The sequence below is a fragment of the Tursiops truncatus genome, chromosome 3, assembly GCF_011762595.2.
Source record: "Tursiops truncatus isolate mTurTru1 chromosome 3, mTurTru1.mat.Y, whole genome shotgun sequence".
NCBI classification, from domain to species: Eukaryota; Metazoa; Chordata; class Mammalia; order Artiodactyla; family Delphinidae; genus Tursiops; species Tursiops truncatus.
Window position 1 is genome coordinate 138,212,018 of NC_047036.1, and position 21,792 is coordinate 138,233,809.

The 21,792-nt window shown below is 36.1% G+C and overlaps 1 long non-coding RNA gene across 1 annotated transcript in view; it reads right to left on the reverse strand.

The window, feature by feature from the left end:
- The window catches only part of LOC141278354 (uncharacterized), a 411,822-nt gene that overhangs the window by 345,053 nt on the left and 44,977 nt on the right, over positions 1–21,792 (reverse strand). Inside the window, exon 4 of the long non-coding RNA XR_012330939.1 lies at positions 20,300–20,367. This is a non-coding gene — a long non-coding RNA (uncharacterized lncRNA). The remainder of the gene's footprint in view (positions 1–20,299; positions 20,368–21,792) is intronic.

The window sequence follows — 21,792 nt, forward strand, 5'->3', positions numbered from 1 at the left end:
CTTCAGGAAAACAACTACAGAATTTTATATTACTTCCATGTGACACGTCACCTTTGGTTGTTGGCATTTGAAATCTCCAGTAACCATTTGGGAACCTCTTAATTTGTCACCTTTCATGTGTTTTACACTTTCTAACAGTAAAGTGATGTTCAGTAAGAGGCATTTATTTAGTTTTAAAAGATTTTTTTCACACAAAAGTTGTTCATGTGCTGAAATCTGAAGGCAACAGATTTATGAGAAGTGATTCTGCATTGTCTCTACAGGGTTCCTGGGATTATCGGTTCTGGGTGAGTTTACCTGTTAATTTCTCCACCTGCAATGCTTTAATGTGAATAGTGCTGAAATCTGACTTGCTACCCTCATGATACATAAGATTGGAGGTCCTGTTTCTAAATGTGGCCTTCTGTACCTCATCCCCATCCCAGGGAGAGGAAATTTTCTAAACTATCTCATAGAATGGACAGTACTTCAACTTTCAACTTAGGCAGGGATCTCAGAAATTGTTCCCCGCAATGCACAAGGCTGAGGCCACTTTCTTATTTTCATTTGCCTGTTGAAGCCTCAACTCCTGCAATCTAATAATTTTTCTGCTACTCTGGTGGGCTATATAATGTCAATTGCTGCTCATGATTCTGGCTTTGAATTCTTTCTTCTTTCTGGTATATAAAATTTCTCTTCTTTGCTTATTTTTTAAAATGTCTTTATTGGGATATATTTCACATATCCACACAATTCACCCATTCAAAAGATACAACCCAAAACCAAATCCAAAAATACATTAAAATGATCATACACCATGATCAAGTGGGATTTATCCCAGAGATGCAAGGATTTATCAATATTCACAAATCAATCAGTGTGATACACATTTATTCATAAAATGAAGAATAAAAAACATGTGATCATCTCAATAGATGTAGAAAAAGCTTTTGACAAAATTCAACACCCATTTATGATAAAAACTCTCTCCAGAAAGTGGGCATAGAGGGAACCTACCTCAATAATAAAGGCCATATATGACGAACACACAGGTAACATCATTCTCAACAGTGAAAAGCTGAAAGTATTTCCTCTAAGATCAGGAAAAAGACAAGGATGTCCAATCTAGCCACTTTTATTCAACATAGTTTTAGAAGCCCTAGCCACGGTAATCAGAGAAGAAAAAGAAATAAAAGGAATGCATCTTGGAAAAGAAGTAAAATTGTCACTCTTTGCAGATAACATGATACTATACATAGAAAACCCTAAAGGCACTACCAGAAAACTACTAGAGCTCATCAATGAATTCAGTAAGGTTGCAAGACACAAAATTAATACACAGAAATCTCTTGCATTTCTATGCATTAACAATGAAAGATCAGAAAGAGGAATTAAGCAAACAATCCCATTTACCATCACATCAAAAAGAATAAAATACCTAGGAATAAACCTACCTAAGGAGACAAAAGACCTGTATGCAGAAAACTATAAAACACTGATGAAATAAGTCGAAGATGACACAAACAGATAGAAAGATATACCATACTCTTGGATTAGAAGAATCAATATTGTCAAAATGACTATACTACCCAAGGCAATCTACAGATTCAATGCAATCTCTATCAAATACCAACGGCATTTTTCACAGAACTGGAACAAAAAATTTTCTAATTTGTATGGAAACACGAAAGACCCCGAATAGCCAAAGCAATCTTGAGAAAGAAAAATGGAGATGGAGGAATCAGACTCCCAGGCTTAAGACTACAGTACAAAGCTACAGTAATCAAGACAATATGGTACGGGCACAAAAACAGAAATATAGATCAATGGAACAGGATAGAAAGCCCAGAGATAAACCCACGCACATATGGTAACCTTATCTTTGATAAAGAAGGGAAGAGTATACAATGGAGAAAAGACGGCCTCTTCAATAAGTGGTGCTGGGAAAACTGGACAGCTACACGTAAAACAATGAAATTAGAACACTTCCTAACACCACACACAAAAATAAACCCAAAATGGATTAAAGACCTAAATGTAAGGCCAGATACTATAAAACTCTTAGAGGAAAACACAGGCAGAACACGCTTTGACATAAATCATACCAATACCTTTTTGGATTCACATCCTAGAGTAATAAAAATAAAAACAAAAATAAACAAATGGGACCTAATGAAACTTAAAAGCTTTTGCACAGCAAAGGAAAACCGTAAACAAAACAAAAAGACAACCCACAGAATGGGAGAAAATATTTGCAAATAAAGCAACTGACAAGGGATTAACCTCCAAAATACACAAACAGCTCATGCAGCTCTAGATCAAAAAAAACCAAACAACCAAATCAAAAGATCTGAATAGACATTTCTCCAAAGAAGACATACAGATGGCCAAGAAGCACATGAAAAGATGCTCAACATCACTAATTATTAGAGAAATGCAAATCAAAACTACAATGAGGTATCATCTCACACAGGTCAGAATGGCCATCATCAAAAAGTCTACAAACAATAAATGACATAGAGGGTGTGGGAAAAAAGGGAACCCTCATACCCTGTCAGTGGGAATGTAAATTGGTACAACGATCCTGGAGAACAGTATGTAGCTTCCTTTGAAAAGTAGAAATAGAACTACTATATAATCCAGCAATGCCATTCCTGGGCATATATCCAGAGAAAACCACAATTCGAAAAGACACGTGAACCCCAGTGTTCATCGCAGCACTATTTACAATAGTTGAGACGTAGAGACAACTTAAATCTCCACTGACAGAGGAATGGATAAACAAGATGTGGTACATATATACAATGGAATATTACTCAGCCATATAAAAGAAGGAAATAATGCCATTTGTAGCATCATGGATGGACCTAGAGATTATCAAAATAAGTGAAGTAAGTCAGACAGAGGAAGACAAATACCATATGATATCACTTACATATGGAATCTAAAAAAAATGATACAAACAAACTTATTTACGAAACAGAAACAAACTCACAGACTTCGAAAACAAACTTACGGTTACCAAAGAAGAAATGTGGGTGGGAGGGATAAATTAGGAATTGGGGATTAATATATACACACTATTTTATATAAAATAATCAACAAGGGCCTAGTGTACAGCACAGGGAACTCTACTCAATATTCTGGAACAATATATATGGGAAAAGAATCTGAAAAGGAATAGATATATGTATATATAACTGAATCACTTAGCTGTATACTTGAAACTAACACATTATAACTCACCTATACTCCAATATAAAATAAAAATTAAATTTAAAAAATAAAAATAAAATATACAACCCAATGACTCTTCCAGTCCAATGCACAGTTTTGTGATTTTTATCACAACCAATTTTAGACTCTTTTTATTACCCCAAAAATAAACCCTTTACACCTTACCATTTACCCCTTAATCCTTTCATCTCCTCTACCCATAAGGAACCACTAATTACCTTTGTCTCTATATATTTGTCTATTCTGGACATTTCATATAAATGAAAGCACACAGTATGTGGTCCTTTGTGAATGATTTAATTAACTTAGGATGTTTTCAAGGTTAATCCACGTTGTAGCATGCATCAGTATTTCATTTCTCTTTATCCCTTAATATTCCATTGTATGGATATACCACATTTTCTTTTTCTATTCATCAGTTGATGGACCTTCAGGCTGTGTCCACTTTTTGTCTATTATGAATAATGATGGTATTAAAACTCATATACAAGTTTTTGAGTGAACATATGCTTTTATTTATCTTGAGTATATAGCTAGGAGTAGAACTGCTGGGTCAAATAGTAACTCTACAGTTAACATTTTGCAGCACTGTCAGACTCTTTTCCAATGTGACTGTATCATTCCACATTCCTACCAGTAGTATGTGATGGTTTCAATTTCTTCACATCCTCAACAATACTTGTTATTATCTATCTTTTTTATTATAGCCATGTTAGCAGTTAAAGTGATATTTCATTGTGATTTTGATTTCCATTTCCATGATGGCTAATGATGTTGAGCAACTTTTCATGTATTGATTGGCCATTAGTATATATTCTTTAGAAAAATATCTATTGAGAAATCAATATTTAATGAAGCATCTCTCAAAACGATAATTTTTATAGAAACCTGAAAGTACCCAAATTCTAAATAAATTTGAGAAATATCAGGTTTTTCATTGCATCATTAATATCTTATCATCATTATGATATATGTAACCTGAAGAGGGCATATGTCCCCAGTATCACTCCCTACCAGACTGTAAAATCTAACAAGAAAAGAACAGTCTGTTTTTATCATAATTGCGATGTTAGTAACTAATAAAGTTCCTTTAATATGGTGGATACTCAAAATTATTTGATGGAGAAATGGAGACATCTCTGTAAAAAAAAAAAAAAATACACACACAAAACACCGCGCTATTCCATTTGCCTGCGGCTTATTTGTTCTTTTTTATTCTCCCCAGACTAGTTTTATTCTGAAATTATTAAAAGTAATAGTACAATGTGAACCACTTGCAACTTAGCTAAAAACCATCATTATTAGCTAAAATATATTTGGTTGAAAAGAAATACCATACATATCAGGCAAAGAAGATGACTCAATTGATATATTTCAGGCCATTTTAAGTATACCCTCCTTTCTTTTCACTATTACACATTCACCAATGGTCTAGATTAGCACCAGCAAATAGCCATCAGGGGCCCGTGCTCTGCTGATGAGGTAATATTTAATTATACATTTACTGAACTTTGGTCACTAAGTGGTCTGTTTAAAGATTCTGCAGAACTGGCAGACAGACACTAAAAGGCCTCCTGGAAACTTGCTCTTTGGGTTTGGTATTTTTTATCTTTCTAGGGATTTATCTATTTCATCTAGGTTATATAATTTGTTGGCCCACATTTGTTCATGATATTCTGTTATAACTATTTTTACTTCTGTGAAGTTGGTAGTAATGTCCCCCACTTTCACTTCTGATTTTAGCAATTTGAGTTTTTCCTTTCTCAGTTTAGCTAAAAGTCTGTCAATTTTGTTGATCTTTTCCAAGAACCAACTTCTTATTTTGTTGACTTTTCTCTATATTTTTCTCATCATTAATTTTCATTCCAATCCTTATTATTTCATTTCTTCTACTTGCTTTGGGTTTAGTTCTCCCTTCTTTTTTCAGTATCCTAAGGTTGAAAATTCAGTTTTTTATTTGAGATTTTTCTTCTTTTTTTAATGTTAAGCATTTACTGCCATGTTTCCCTCTAAGCACTGCTTTGGGCAACCCATATGTTTTGGTGTATTGTGTATTTATTTTCATTAGTGTCAAGGTATTTTCTAATTTCCCTCGTGATTTCTTCTTTCACCCATTGGTTATATAATTTCCATGTTTGTGAGCTTTCCAGGTTTCCTATTACTGATTTCTATTGTCATTCCACTGTGGCCCAGACAACCTTTTTATGATTTCAATATTTTAAAATTTATTAAGACTTGTTTGTAGCCTACCATATGACCTATCCCAAAGAATGGACCACGTGGACTTGAGAAGAATATGTATTCTGTTGTTTGGTGGAATTATATGTTAGGTCTAGTTTGTGTATAATGTTGTTCAAGTCCTTTACTTTCCTCATTGGTTTTCTGTCTAGATATACTATGCTTTATTGAAAGTGGGACATTTAAATCTCTGACCATTATTGTTAAATTGTCCATTTCGCTCCTCAATTCTCCTCACGTGTTTTGAGACTCTATTATCTACTGCATAAATGGTGAGAATTATTACAGCCTACTGACAGATTGACCTGTTTTGCATTACACAATATTGTCTTTTATAACTGGTAACCTTTTTTTTTAAATAGCTTTTCAAGTCAAGTTTGACCAATGTTAGTATAGGCACTCCAGTATTCTTAGGGTTTCAGTTTGCATATCCTTTTCCACCCTTTACATTCAACCTATTTATATTTTTTAGTCTCTAGATAGCCCACAGTTGAATGTGTTTTCCTTTTTCTTTTTAATCCAGTCTGTTAATATCTTCCTCTTATATTAGTTAATCCATTCACATTTAATGCTATTTATATACTTGAATTTTTATTACCTTTTTACTTATTTTCATATGTTTTACTGCTTTTTTCTTCCTCTATTTCTCCTTTATTACTTTCTTTTGCATTAAGTGAATATTTTTGATTGTAATATTTTAATTCCTTTAAAGATTTTTTTCACTATTTTTATTTATTTATTTTTGGCTGTGTTGGGTCTTCGTTTCTGTGCAAGGGCTTTCTCCAGTTGTGGCGAGCGGGGTCCACTCTTCATCACGCTGCACGGGCCTCTCACTGTTGCAGCCGTTCGTTGCGGAGCACGGCTCCAGACGCACAGGCTCAGTAGTTGTGGCATGGGCCCAGCTGCTCCGTGGCATGTGGGATTCTCCCAGACCAGGGCTCAAACCCATGTCCCCTGCATCGGCAGGCAGGCTCTCAACCACTGTGCCACCAGGGAAGCCCCTTTTTCACTATGTTTTTCAAGTTGTTTTCTAGTAGTTCCTAATCTTATAAGACTTACCAGAATCTACTTCAAATGTATACTAACTTAATTCTAGTGAAATATAGAAGCATTACTCCCATACTGCTCTACCTTCTCTTCCCTCTTTTTGTGCTATTATACAATACATAGTATGTCTAATTATATTACAAGCCCAACATATATTGTTATACGTATTATTTTATGTCTGTTACAGAAGATGAGGAAAGAAAGATGAGTTAGTGTATATCTTTTGAGTTTGTTATATATAACTTATTTTTTATTTTAAGACTGTATATTTTAAGATCAATTTTAGGCTTACTACAAAATTGAGAGCGAAGTAGAGATTTCCCATATACTCCCTGCCCCCACACAATGGTAGCCTCTCTCAGGAGAGAGAGGCCTCCTAGGCAGCAGGCTCTCTACTCATGCTTGCAACTCATACTTGAGTTAGGAGAAACTCATGGGCCCTTCATGCCCGTATCTCAAGCAAAATCTTAGCAGAAGAGCATACAAAATGTCCTAATATGACAGCTGCTGACCCCACCATTTCCCTAACATTTGAAATCCTTTCCTTTATCCAGAATGAATTTCTATGGCAGTGTTCCTATTATGAAAATTAAAAAAGAGATAATTATGTAAAAAGGATACAACATGGAAATACACAAAATCCCCATTTATGAAGTTTTAAAAACTAGCAAAACAGACATAACAAATATAAACTTCCTTCCACAGGCAGCATTCAGGTCATCTAAGAACACCTATATCTCTTGTTTAAGCTGCTGTTTTTCAAATACAGCCAGGCTCTCTTCAGAAGCAGCTGCATAGTAAAAATAATTCCTTCATTCTTCAAACCTAAGATTCCAAACATTCATAGTGACTCATGTACATATTTAAGAACTTCTCTTTAGTGTCAATATATTAAATACACTCAATAAAGCATTCATTTATTTTTAGGTATTCTGTGTAGTATATTTAAAGGCACCATTTGATACCATTTTCTATGTTACAAGCTTTCACTGTCATTGACAAAGAAATGATTTCAAAGCTTTTGACGAAATTTAACACCCGCTTATGATAAAAACCCTCCAGAAAGTAGGCATAGAGGGAACTTACCTCAACATAATAAAGGCCATATATGACAAACCCACAGCCTAAATCATTCTCAATAGTGAAAAACTGAAACCATTTCCTCTAAGATCAGGAATAAGACAAGGCTGTCCATTCTCACCACTATTATTCAACATAGTTTTGCACGTTTTAGCCACAGAAATCAGAGAAGAAAAAGAAATAAAAGGAATCCAAATCAGAAGAGAAGAAATAAAGCTTTCACTACCTGCAGATGACATGATACATACATACATAGTACATACACAGAGAATCCTAAAGATGCTACCAGAAAACTACTAGAGCTAATCAATGAATATGGTAAAGTAGCAGGATACAAAATTAATGCACAGAAATCTCTTGCATTCCTATTTACTAATGATGAAAAATCTGAAAGAGAAATTAAGAAAACACTCCCATTTACCATTGCAACAAAAAGAATAAAATATCTAGGAATAAACCTACCTAAGGAGACAAAAGACCTGTATGCAAAAAACTATAAGACACTGATGAAAGAAATTAAAGATGATACCAACCGATGGAGAGATATACCATGTTCTTGGATTGGAAGAATCAACTTGTGAAAATGACTATACTACCCAAAGCAATCTACAGATTCAATGCAATGCCTAACAAACTAGAACAAAATATTTCACCATTTGTATGGAAATGCAAAAGCCTCTGAATGGCCAAAGCAATCTTGAGAAAGAAAAACGGAGCTGGAGGAATCAGGCTCCCTGATTTCAGACAATACTACAAAGCTAAAGTAATCAAGACAGTATGGTACTGGCACAAAAACAGAAATATAGATCAATGGAACAGGACAGAAAGCCCAGAGATAAACTCATGCATCTATGGTCACCTTATTTTTGATAAAGGAGGCAAGAATATACAATGGAGACAGCCTCTTCAATAAGTGGTGCTGGGAAAACTGGACAGCTACATGTAAAAGAAGGAAATCAGAACACTCCCTAATATCATACACAAAAATAAACTCAACATGGAATAAAGACCTAAATGTAAGGCCAGACACTATCAAACTCTTAGAGGAAAACATAGCCAGAAAACTCTATGACATAAATCACAGCAAGATCCTTTCTGATCCACCTGCTAGAGAAATGGAAATAAAATAAACAAATAGGACCTAATGAAACTTAAAGACTTTTGCATAGCAAAGGAAAACCATAAGCAAGATGCAAAGAAAACCCTCAGAATGTGAGAAAATATTTGCAAATGATGCAACTAACAAAGGATTAATCTCCAAAATTTACAGGCAGCTCATGCAGCTCAATATCAAAAAAACAAACAACCCAATCCAAAAATGGGCAGAAGACCTAAATAGACATTTCTCCAAAAAAGATATACAGATTGCCAACAAACACATGAAAGGATGCTCAACATCACTAATCATTAGAGAAATGCAAATCAAAACTACAGTGAGATATCACCTCACACCAGTCAGAATGGCCATCATCAAAAAATCTACACACAATAAATGCTGGAGAGGGTGTGGAGAAAAGGGAACCCTCTTGCACTGTTGGTGGGAATGTAAATTGATACAGTCACTATGGAAAACAGTATGGAGGTTCCTTCAAAAACTAAAAACAGAATTGCCATACGACTCAGCAATCTCACTACTGGGCATATACCCTGAGAAAACCGTGATTCAAAAACAAGCATGTACCAAAATGTTCACTGCAGCTGTATTTACAATAGCCAGGACATGGCAGCAATCTAAGTGTCCATCGACAGATGAATGGGTAAAGAAGATGTGGCACATATATACAATGGAATATTACTCAGCCATAAAAAGATTCGAAATTGAGTTATTTGTAGTGAGGTGGATGGATCTAGAGTCTGTGATACAGAGTGAAGTAAGTCAGAAAAACGAATACCATATGCTAACAGATATATATGGAATCTTAAAAAAAAAAAGGTTCTGAAGGACCTAGGGGCAAGACAGGAATAAGGACGTAGATGTAGAGAATAGACTTGAGGACATGGGGAGGAGGAAGGGTAAGCTGGGACGAAGTAAGAGAGTGGCAGGGACATATACACACTACCAAATGTAAAATAGATAACTAGTGGGAAGCAGCCACGTAGCACAGGGAGATCAGCTCGGTGCTTTGTGACCACCTAGAGGGGTGGGATAGGGAGGGTGGGAGGGAGATGCAAGTGGGAGGGGATAAGGGGATATATGTGTATGTAAAGCTGATTCACTTTGTTATAAAGCAGAAACTAACACACCATTGTAAAGCAATTATACTCCAATAAAGATGCTAAAGAAAAGCTCATGATTGTTTTCCAGAACAACTGTGGCATAAACTACTACCAATACTGTTTCAAGTTATCTGTTTCATCAGCATTATCTTCTGTCATTAAAAACGTGTCAAAAATTTATCCTTGTGAATTCGACAATAAAATAATATTTGAATAAAAAATGCATATGAGCTTACAAGGTGACTGTGTGAATACACTACAGAGATCTTCAGCTTTTAATGTAGAAACAGAAGACAAAAGAAGGCATTCTATGTTAAATACTGAAATATGTTGTATTAATTACTAAATATTATTAGAGTTCAACAAAGTATGAGCAACTGTTATTGAAGAAAGCTTCTAAAAAAAATTGATCTGTGTCTTGTAAGGTATTCTAGGGTAGAGAAACCATAAAAAGACCACTGAAATTTATAGAATTTGTACAAAATGGAAGAATGACTCACAATGGTGGGACAAAGAACACCTGAGCCCACATACTCCTCCTGTTCCCTCCTGTTTTTACAGATGAGCTGTCCATATTCTTATGAAAAGCTGATCCCTCCATTTAGGCACTAGATCCCATATTCTTTTGCCTATTCAAGAACACAGATCCTGAAATTTCCTCTCATCATCTTGACACTATTTCTTCTCTCTCTTGCAGATGGTTTCTCTTAGCTTACACACACATTGCAATTTCTGCCATCACATAAACAAGCCCTCTCTTGACCTCACTTCCCCTTTCAAGTAACACCAATATTCCATTCACATTTACATCAAAACTCTCCGAAAGTCCTATATACTCCTTTTATCCTATGTCTCTCCACCAAATCATTCTACTGTCTCCAATCCTCCATTATAACTGCTGTTGTCAAAGCGACCAATGACCTTCATATTATCAAAGAGAATATTTAAGCCTCAGACATCATCATTGTTGAACTTTCTGCACATTTAACATTTCATCCATCCTTATTAAATAACTCTCTTTGCTTGGCTTTCAGAACACTACATACTGCTGCTTTTCTCCCTACCTTACTGTCACTCTTCTATCTTCTTTGCTCTTCTCACCTCATATTCTCAACCACTAAGCAAAGCTCAGTTCTAAATTTTCTTTTCTAATCTTGTCAATGCCCATTATCTTGCTGATTTCATCTAAGCTCACTGTATTAAATCCAATCTATAATATATCTCCTCACAAAGTGATTATTCCAATCCGAACTCCTTCTATGAACTTCATTTTTAAATGTTTAGTTATTTATCTGACGTCTCTCCACTTAGATGTTCAATAACAGATATTTCAGAACTACATTCCAAGCTAATTTCACCCTACCACCCCACCAAAATATGCTCCTTTCATAATCTTACCCATCTCAGTTAATGGGAATGCCATCCCTTCCGTTTCTAAGGCCAAAACCTTTGGATTTATTCCTGATTTTAAAACAACCAGCAAATCCTGTTGTCTCTACTTTCCAATATATTCAGAAAACTCATCACTGATAGTTCCACTCTGGTCCAAATCAACAGTATCTCTTGCCCGAATCATTGCAACAGCTATCTAATTGTTTGCCCATCTTCAGTTACACAGCAGTCTGAAGATCATTTAAAATGTAACTTGGACAATACTCCTAAACGCCACGTAACTACTATTTCACTCAGAGGAAAAGCCAAAATCCATGCAGTGCCTTCCACAACCCTACATGATCTAGCCGCTCATAACCTTTCTGACTTTATCTCTTCCCCTTTCCTCCCTCTATCACTCTACACTAGCAGCACTGACAACTGTGCCGTGTCTTGATACCTGGGTTTTATGTTCACTCTTTCTCTGCCTGGAATATTCTTCTCCAAGATATTTAACATCCATGTATCAATTCTACTCTTCATGTCATTCAGGCCTTAGATCCAATATCACCCTTTCACTGATCCCTTTCCTGCCCCTTTTTCCTAGGTTACATTCCTTTACAACACCGATCACTATCTACGTCTGTCTATCTATTTATCTACCTACCTATTTATGGGATTTCTTTTTGTCTGTTTTGTTTATCTACTGAATCTCTGGTACATAGAAAAGAGTCTGGCACCTGATAGACACTCAAGGAATATTTGTTTAATGTCTCAATGAGTAAATGAATGGACTAGTTTTAGTAAGGTTAAAATGCTATGGAGTATTAAAATGATAGTGAGATATTATAATAATAATCTTATAAAAATTACTTAGTGTAAACTATCGATGTCAGAGTGGAAAACAGGGATTTCAAGTCACTACACTGCTTGTGGCATATGCAAAACAGAACTGTGCCGCTGCCCAGTTGGGAAACAACATGCTCATATCACTCTGGCCATCCTCTTTTCACTACCGTCTCTCACAGTGCCAGCGGTGAGCCAAACGGCTTTACACAGTGCCTGGACACAGCATTAAATAATACTGAATCCCATCATGAGAAATTCAAGTCATGCTTACTGTCATTCTTCCTTTTACAAATCTTGCTTTTTAACTAAGAGTGACAGCTTCTCACTCAGAATTTTCAGGGAACAACCATATTTACAGGATTGAATATAGGATTGAATAATATTTTGGCTTTATTTTACCGCTGAATACACATTTTCTATTCAGAGCAAACAGTACTGGCTTTCCACTCCTATTCTTGGCATAAAGTCCTCCTCTAAGATATTTATTTAATAAACCAAAAATTTATTTAAGGAGAAATCTTGAATAACTGACAAGCTTTTTACATGTAAATATGGCAAAAAATAATTAAGATGATACAAGAAAAAGTGTATATTTTAAAACTTCAACTGGATAGGCAAATGACTAAGTTTGAGAAAATGGTGATGTTTTATCCATCCCACATTGGAATATTTACAGAATGATATTGTTTGGGCCTAGCATAAAACTTAAGAAAACAGGATAGACTGACATAAAATAAAACCTCTTTAACCTCTCCATCAATCCCTTGAGGCACAGCACGTGGTCTTTAGAATTAGTTAACATGTATCTAATTAATGAGGCTTGATACTTGAACATCTGCAGTTTGCTCTTCATTTATTTGCCTTCTCCAACAAAAAACCTCTGAACAGTCAAATTATATATAATAGGGCCAATTAGTAAAGAAGGAACCTGAACATCTTTAGAGAAGATCCGAGAAGGCATAGTTGGTTTAAGATTAAACCTAATTATCTTAATTCATTTGTTCTCATTTCTTTTTCTCTGCAAGTTTAAATAAAGTACCCATAAATTTCAGATTTAAGACAAAGGAAAAAGCCAAGGTAAAGTTATGACAAAGGTAATAGCACTATGTTTTGCAGGCCATTTACTTCATGCCAGCCCTGTCCTTATTTGGGGTAGTTAGGGAGCCGGAACAAAATTTCCAGGAATTAAACACATTTCCAGATGTCTCCTCTACCCAGCTCCCCTTGGAGACGGATGGTTATTATCGTCTCCCATTTTTCAATACTGTCATGCTTCCTATAATCCTTTTCTCATATCATTTCTCCTTTCTGAAACTGCCACCTCCATTGCTCTCTACCAATTTGTGCTTCAAAGCCCAAATAAAGTCCAGCTCCTCATGAAGCCTTCTTATTCTAGTCACCCTCCGCCTCTCTAACTGAGCTCTCTTTAATATTATTTTCAATCACAAGATTAGAATTTGGTTGTTAACAGGCTATTTTCTACTGCACAAAATTAGCAATTTATTACATATAGTCTAGTTCTCAACAATCATTTCATATATCTAACATGAACATGTGCCTTTTAATTATCATAGGTTACATTATGTTACTTTTGAACCCTACAGAACTTAGTGTGTGTGTGCGTACATATATATACATATATATTCGGTTGGCCAAAAGGTTCGTTTGGGTTTTTCTGTAAGATGTTATATGTACATATACGTACATATATATACATATACATACACATATATACAATATATATAACCCATAAATATCATGAGTTTGTAAGCCATGTGGAACAGAAATGTCAATAACTTACACGTCCTAATTATATAAGAGAATGCTTGCATGTGTTTTGAAATTCCTGTTCTTGTTGATGAAATGCTTACATGTAATAAACATCCAGCTGTGACAGCTACAATTAACAAATCTTTCTGTAACATTAAGTAGAATGCTCTATAAGCCCACACTGGAATAAAATGCAGTATTTGCCAACTGTAGAACCTCTAGGAAAATAGGGCACTTCTTAGCACAATTGACAGAAGCATCAGTGAGCCAAACATCAGAGGCTTCGTCTTCCCAAATTTTTAAGTATTATATAATTATTATCATAATAATGAAAGTTACCATTTATTGATGTTTACTAGATTCCAGACACTTAAGATTTTTACATGTGTAAAAATTGTATCATCCTCCTGACAACTTTATCACATAGTTATAATTGTTACCGTGATTTTACAAAGGAGGAAACTGAGGCTCAAACAGCACATAAAAGACCCAGAAATAGAACTCAGTCTGGTTCATTCCGAAGTTCATGCATTAAAGCTTTTAAGACCTTAGTCAATTAACACAACAACAACAAGGCAATCTCAGTGAATGAATGTAATTCAGAATCCCCTATCACGTTCAAATCAATCAGTTTCCACCCCACCTTAAGCAAGACTACTCCTATACATAGCCTCTACCACCAGGAAGCTACCAGTACCAGACAGCCTCCTTCTTCTTCTCCTGCTCTCTATTTCTAATACACTTGTTCTGCCTTGGAAGATCCTACTTCAGTCCTCTTGTCTAGTGCTTAATCTGCTGCAGCAGTACTTGATCCCACCTTCATCCTTCTTTGCTAGATTTCAGCTATATCCTACTACCATTCCTTACAAATATATCTCAGGAACATTCCCTAGTAAGTATAGATCAACCTGTCCGCATATACACTGGTCAGCATAATCCTTCAACCCAGTATAACATATAGATTGTCATTTTTCCATGGGGAGACATCTACTCATTACCAACCCAACAGGTATTCACTAAATTTCTTCTATATATATATCATAGTCCCAACAATTGTGAAAGCCACAGAACTTCATGACAGAGCTCCTATCATCATGGAATCTACACCATGTATTTGAATTTATGAAGGAATATTAGTTTCCTATTGTTGCTGTAACGAATTATCACAAATTTAGTGGCTTAAAACATTTGATTATTTTACAATTCTATAGAAGTCCAACTGTAAATTCAAGATGTAGTTAGGGTTGCATGCCTTTCTAGGGGAGAATCCATTTTCTTGCCTATTCCAGCTTCTAGACGCTGCCCACATTCCTTGGTTCATGATCTCTTCCTCCACCTTCAAAGTCATCAGCTTTGCATCTCTCTATGGCTTTCTTCTACAGTCACATCTCTCTATGCCTGTCTTCTTCTGTATCTTTCCTCCAGTTAACTACCTTTGTGATTATATTGGGGTCCCCTGGATAACCCAAGATATTATCCCTATTTTAAGGTCAACTGATTGGCAAACTTAATTCTATCTGCAACCTCAATTCCATTTTGCCAGCTAACCTAGCATATGCATAGGTTCCAGGAATTAGGACAAAGAAAAAGGGATCCATGAGAAGAAAAGCACAGAAAAAAGGGAAAACACAGATTATGTCCAGAGAACACTCTTGGATAGAAATCCCACCTCCTGTTTCATCATCTTACAGATGTTACATATTATTGACAAGATTCCAAGAACATATGAGTACTTTTTGTATGGTGGCCTCAATTTATTTTTGAAACTAAGTTATAAAATATTAATAAATAAATAACTATGACACAGAGGGGAAGGGAAAGGGAAGGAGAGTGAGAGAAACGCAAGAGACAGGCCTCGAATGCTACTGAAGTTAGCAGATTTACTCCAGCCTAACATCTCAGCCTTGATCTTTCACTTGAGGTTTCAGCACATCAGTTCAACTCTTAGAAGGTGGGTTGTCTTCAACCAATACTCAAGGTTTGTGTGTGTGTGTGTGTGTGAATGAGAGGCCAGCTTCAGCCTTCTTGATGCCTAGGCATGGAACACTTGTTTTAGGCCTAGCTAAGGGCCTTTGGCTGGAGTCAAGATGTAGAGTGTTAGGTTCTAAGATGAAAAGTATGGAGTTATACTTGTGATGGGCCATACATTTGCAGAGTACTTTTGGTGAGAGATTATATAATCACTTTTAGATAGTGTTAAGCATCTAAAAGAACTCATCCCACTGTTCACCGTGGAGAGAAAGAACACTTCAGTATTACTCATGTTTGATTTTCTTTCTTTTTTCTCTTTAAAATAAAATCACCTAAATTCTCATCAAACCTGAAGACCCAAGCAAGCTTTTTCTCTTCAAGAATACTTTTCCAAACTGTATTTTCAGTCATATCGCCTGTATCTTACTGTTTAGCATTTGATCACACAACATTATCTATTATTCTGTAATTGTTTTGCAAGCTTGACATCTTCCCAATTCTATTACATGCTTTTTAAGACCACTTTTTAAAAAAGTTCTCAAGTTTCTAGCCATACAGATTAGTACATAATGAATATAAGTGAATACAACTGAAAGGTCCTGGTCAAAAATACTTCCCTTCAGTCAATTTCTATTTCAAATGCAATCATCATTCAAATGTGTTTGAACTTTTTTTTGGGGGGGGGGTTGTCATTGCAACTACTGCAGATATTTATGATCATATATTTTATGTTCATGTATGTTTAAGTTTCATATAATAGTAGCAAGAAATAATAAAAGGAATAACACTACCATTCATTGCATAATTACTGTGTGTCAGAAACCATTAATTCCAAGTACCTTATAGGCACTATCTCATTGCATCTTCATCAAAACCCTAGATCACAGATCACTGTGAAAATTAAATGAAGGATTTTAAATAGAGTCCTAAACACAGAATCTTACCAATGATCAGTGAAAGGGAGCAGAATATACAACCCCAAAACATGACTGCAGGAGTTCAGGACATACTACCCCAAAATATGCCACTTTGGTATGCTGATTATTTTGAACTGGAAGCACTAGCAATTCAGCCGCAAATGCAGGGGGAGGCTTTCTCTGAACTGCCCTTATCTTCCTAAAGACATATCCTCCGAAAGAAACTCAGGTGTCACAGATGCCCTCCTCTAGAGTTTCACCAGCCAAGAAAGATAGACTGTTATCACAAGAGATGAGACTAGACATTGACACCACAGCCAAACTTTGTCTCAAACTGTCATACCTCCCATCTATTCTTGTAAGACCCCATTCAACCCTTCCTAAAAATCATTCACTCTCCTCTAAGAGGCCTATATTTCCCCTCCCTTTTCCCTATTAAGATGGTATTTAATCATGAATTCTAAGCCACTTCAGGGAGTTACTAATTTTTCCCTGGGTATCTCCCACATGTACATGAGATATACATGTTAATAAACTTCTGTTTGTTTTTCTCTTGTTAATAAGTCTTTTATTACAGGGGTCTCAGCTAAAAATTCAAAAGAGCAGACAAAAATTTATTTTTCCTCCCTTACAATCAGCTGTCAAAAACTGTTAGCTACTATTTAATTTTCATCTTATATATCTTTCACCAAAACAACTGGAATTCAATAATTTCAGCGACCCATTTCTTGGTATTTAATAAAAATTAATAACCCCTCAACAACTAAGAAGACATTAACAACAGCATAATAAATTATTCTGACCTAGTATGGCTCATTTTCTTGCCCCTGGATTCTTCCCAGTATGCATAATAAGCATTTGCAATATTTCCCAATGAGAGCAGACAGCTTGCTTAATTTTGTTCCTATGGCATCAAAACTATTCCATAAATAAAGTTTTTAAATGAAAGGCCTTGGGTGACTGAATTATAATGACCAAACATTTCAAAGCATCCACCCAAACAATCTGAGCCCTCAGAAGAGCTGAACACATTAATGAAATGGCCTCCCTGTGGAGAGAAATACAAAAAGAGCCACATTTCGTTTGTGTTTGAAAATAAAGCATCCAATTTTCAGCGGTCCAGAACATTAGAGAAGGATGACACCCTTTGGTTTGGAGGACAGAACGATTAGGTGGTAGGAAGCACACCTGCATACCTCAGGTGAGTGCATATCAGAAAGACCTACTTTAGAGTTCTAGAAGGGTGAGCCATACATGCAAAACCTGAGGCAAACAACAAATGGGTTTGAGTATCTTTGAAAAAACGTTGCATACTATAGCAAAGCTTGAAAGAAAGGAGGTGTTTCTCTAAGTTTTGGAATTAAATACAGTAATTGCCATTATAATTCATCTATCATCAAAGCAAGCTTGTGGAATAGAGCCTGGGGTGCTTTTCTTCAAAGGGCTTCTCTATTTCTCAGGATTTAGCATTGCCCTTCAGGCAAAACCACCATAGAAGTCCCACCTGCTATTTCAGGTGGTGCTGAAGAGCAATATTGCCTTTGGAAAGCCATCTATCATCTGCAACCAGACTTTATTTTCCAGGGAACTGAGATACTTCAATACTGAAATGGAAATCAGTGGAGGAGGAAGGACAGGTTTTCTACTACTTTCCAACCCATATTTTTCATGAAAGTAGAACTACAAAACCCTTTTCCAGCCCAGACTCTGTTAAGACCCCCTGGGGACATTTCATGTCTTGAATATCTCTACCTTGCTCCATTTTTCTTTTCACAGCTCTTCTTCACCAGCTCTGCAGTCTGAGAGCAAAATTTTAGAATCTCACTTTGATATACCTCATATCAGGACAAGTAAAAATTTCAAATAGTAGGAAAATCACCTGGGTAATAAAATACCCAATTTTATATATTTAAATACAGTGATATTAGTCTTCAGATGATCAGGGAAGAAATAATTTACTTATTAGATTATTTTCATATCCGTTTTACTTAATTCTTTCAACACTATTCACTAAATTCATAGGTGTGCCAATAAGGAAAAAATGTTGGGAAACCATTCCTTAAATCAAAAGACATAAAATTGACTAACCAGTCCAACTTGGGTGAAAAATGTTACCCTTCTGTAGTATATTGATTTAATATTTTATTCAACTGTCTACATGTAACATACTAACAATAATAAAAACATCATCATTGAAAATTTACAATGGCATTGTAATGGATAAGCCCTTATCAGCCATTATTTTATTTAATCCTCATAGCAAACTCTATGTGGTACGTACCATGTGTTATTTCACAAACGAGAAAAACGAAGCACAGTGTGGTTTAAGGCCCTTACCTAAAATCACACAACAAGTACACAGTCGTCAGGATTTGAACCTAGGCAGTGAGTGTGACAACCAATGACACACTCTAAAATTTCTCATTCATTTCGAAGAGAACTGTCTACTCCATTTCTTTTCCCATATGGGAAAATGGGGAGTAGGAATTTGATATTTAATGAAAACTAGTGTGCACTAAGCATTGAGACACTGTATTGTTTCATCCTGGTACCCTTGTAATTGTTTTTGTACAGCACAAAAACAATGAGGTGCTTCTAAAATGTTGGTGGTGTTTCAGTGCTTTACAATATTAACTCATTTAATCGGCATAATGACCCAATTAAGTAGATACCGTTTTATATACCCGTTTTCCAGTTGAAGCATCTTTAGCACAAAAAAATTAAGTAATTTAACCAAGATTATGCAGCTGGTAAGTGGTAAGATATATTCATACATAGTTCCCCATAGCCATACCCGATGTGAATCTTATTATATCAGTTCAATGAAGTGGATGTTTCCTATACTCAGAGGAGACTCTTATTAATACCTATGCCTTAACCAAGAAAAGCTGGTATATGACTTAGGAACAAGGCATTTCTATTTTCTATCCTCTGGGACTCCCATTAAATAAGTTTTTTCACAAGGTTCACCGGACTAATTCCAGTTTCTCACATAATTGCTAAGTTATTCCTCTTAGTTCCTTCTAAAACAGTGGCTCTCAAAGACGTCTAAACAAAGGAAAGCCAGTTAAGCAGTTGTATATAAACGGGCAATAGTGGAAACAGTCTTCTTGCTGAAAGGTTTAATACCAGCTTCTCCAACAGACTGAGAAATGCTTTTGACAAGCTGCAAAATGCAAAATCATACTCTTCAAAACTCACTATTTGTATGAACTGCATGACTTAGTATGACAGGAATAGTTCTTGTTTTTGATATTCTGAAACTGGATATTACAACTAATATTGTTAATAACAAATTTATTCCTTAAAATATTGTATTTTCTTACATGTTTTAAAAACTAATATTTCTCTGAATTATATTTTTATAATAAAAAATTGTGGTTCTCTCTGGAAATTATCTTAGTAGCTGCCAAAGGTGCAAACAGTCAAATAAGCAAGTCAATAGAGGTAATGTAAGTAGCAGAGGTGCTACAGAGAGGTGAAATATTAAGTGGAGAGAAATTCCTAGTGAAACAAGAACCATAAGGGTAGTTTAATTGGTTTAATTGGGTCAATAGCCATAGTTAAGTAAACCTGTGGCTACTGACCATATTGAGGCAGAGAGATCCATTTCTACAAAGTACCTTTAGGAGTCTTTTCTTCTTTTTCTTTTTTCCAAATGTTGACAAGAGAGATGAATGAGCAACCAGTCCTGCCAATTGAAACAGTCATCTTTTCAGTTTATCTCCAGAAAATTAAATGTAGTTCAAGAATATTAATCATTTTATACAATCTAAAAATCTACATATTGCTGAAAACGTGTGATCAGAGTATTTTCATGATAAATTTGGAAAAGACCAAACTGAAGTCCTTTACTGCAAATTGTTATACTTTGACCTATTTAAAACAAGCACTTAACCTGATACCTGTGCCACTATAATCAACTTCACGTCCACATCATTTCCTGAGAGAAACAAATATCTTATCAATAAGAACTGGACTGAGATTGTAAGCACCACGAGCAAGTATGGTATTTCCTTACTCACAGCTGTGTTTCTAACACTCTTAAAAGCAGTTATACCTTATGCCTTTTAAATTAACTTATCCCTTTCACGCAACAAACAGCTTGCTAAAACTGTCTCGATGCCAGAAGTTACTCACCAGTTCACCATTTAAGGTCACCATTCCTTCTTCTATAACTGCAGAGTTCAGTACTGCAGTCTAGATACCTGCTACATGTTTCTAAAACTCACAAGTACGTTCTTTTGAACTCTAGCCCCTGTACTCCATGAAACTGCATACTTGTCCTCAGGCTGAGTGAACTTGCAATCATAAGAAACACTTGTTGGAGGAGGCTATCGAGAGGCTGTGACCTCTGGTTGACCCTCAAGCTAGTTGGAGGCTCCTCACCCACTCCCTTGTCCTTGGAATGTATATTCTGACCATCATTCCCACACAAGGAGCTGTTTCAAGGACGTAGCCTTGAGAGAGTAACGTGCTGTTCGGACCATCTGGAAAGTAAGGCGACTTACCTCCACTCAGGCCTCTATAAACTTTTAAGACTCTGCCAGGTGGGTGCGGAGATGTCCTCGTTTTGCGGCCGCCCAAAACAAGCGTCATATGTAAGTTCCCTTGCTTAGTAAACCTGCTCTAACCGCAGAACCAGCCCCCGCCACTGGCCCTGTCCTGATTCTAACAAGATACTGAGCTGTTTTTCAGCGGTAACAGAACAAAACCGAAACTCACACCGCCGAAGCATGCGCAGAGGAGAAACTTTTGACCTCAACACCCGGAACCAAACTTCCCCCTCCCACGGAACCAAAGAATCAGGGCATGACCGGAAGCTGAACGCCGGGACCCTTTCAAAGAGGACGGGTCCGTTGTTCAGGAGGTTGTGCTGCTGAAGCCCTTTTCCCACGCTTTTTCATAAATGGCCATGTTCCAGTCAGAACCTGCACCACCAGGACTCTAGCATACCAGCTGTCCTCCCCTGATTTATAAAAGCTGGACAGGTATGAGCCTTGCTTCCTGTCTCCTTGCCAGCCGACCTTGCAATAAAGCTTTTTCTTCTCTCAAAAGCCTGTGCCATAGTATTGGCGTCTATGTGCATCAGGCAGCTGGCTTACGTGGCCACCTA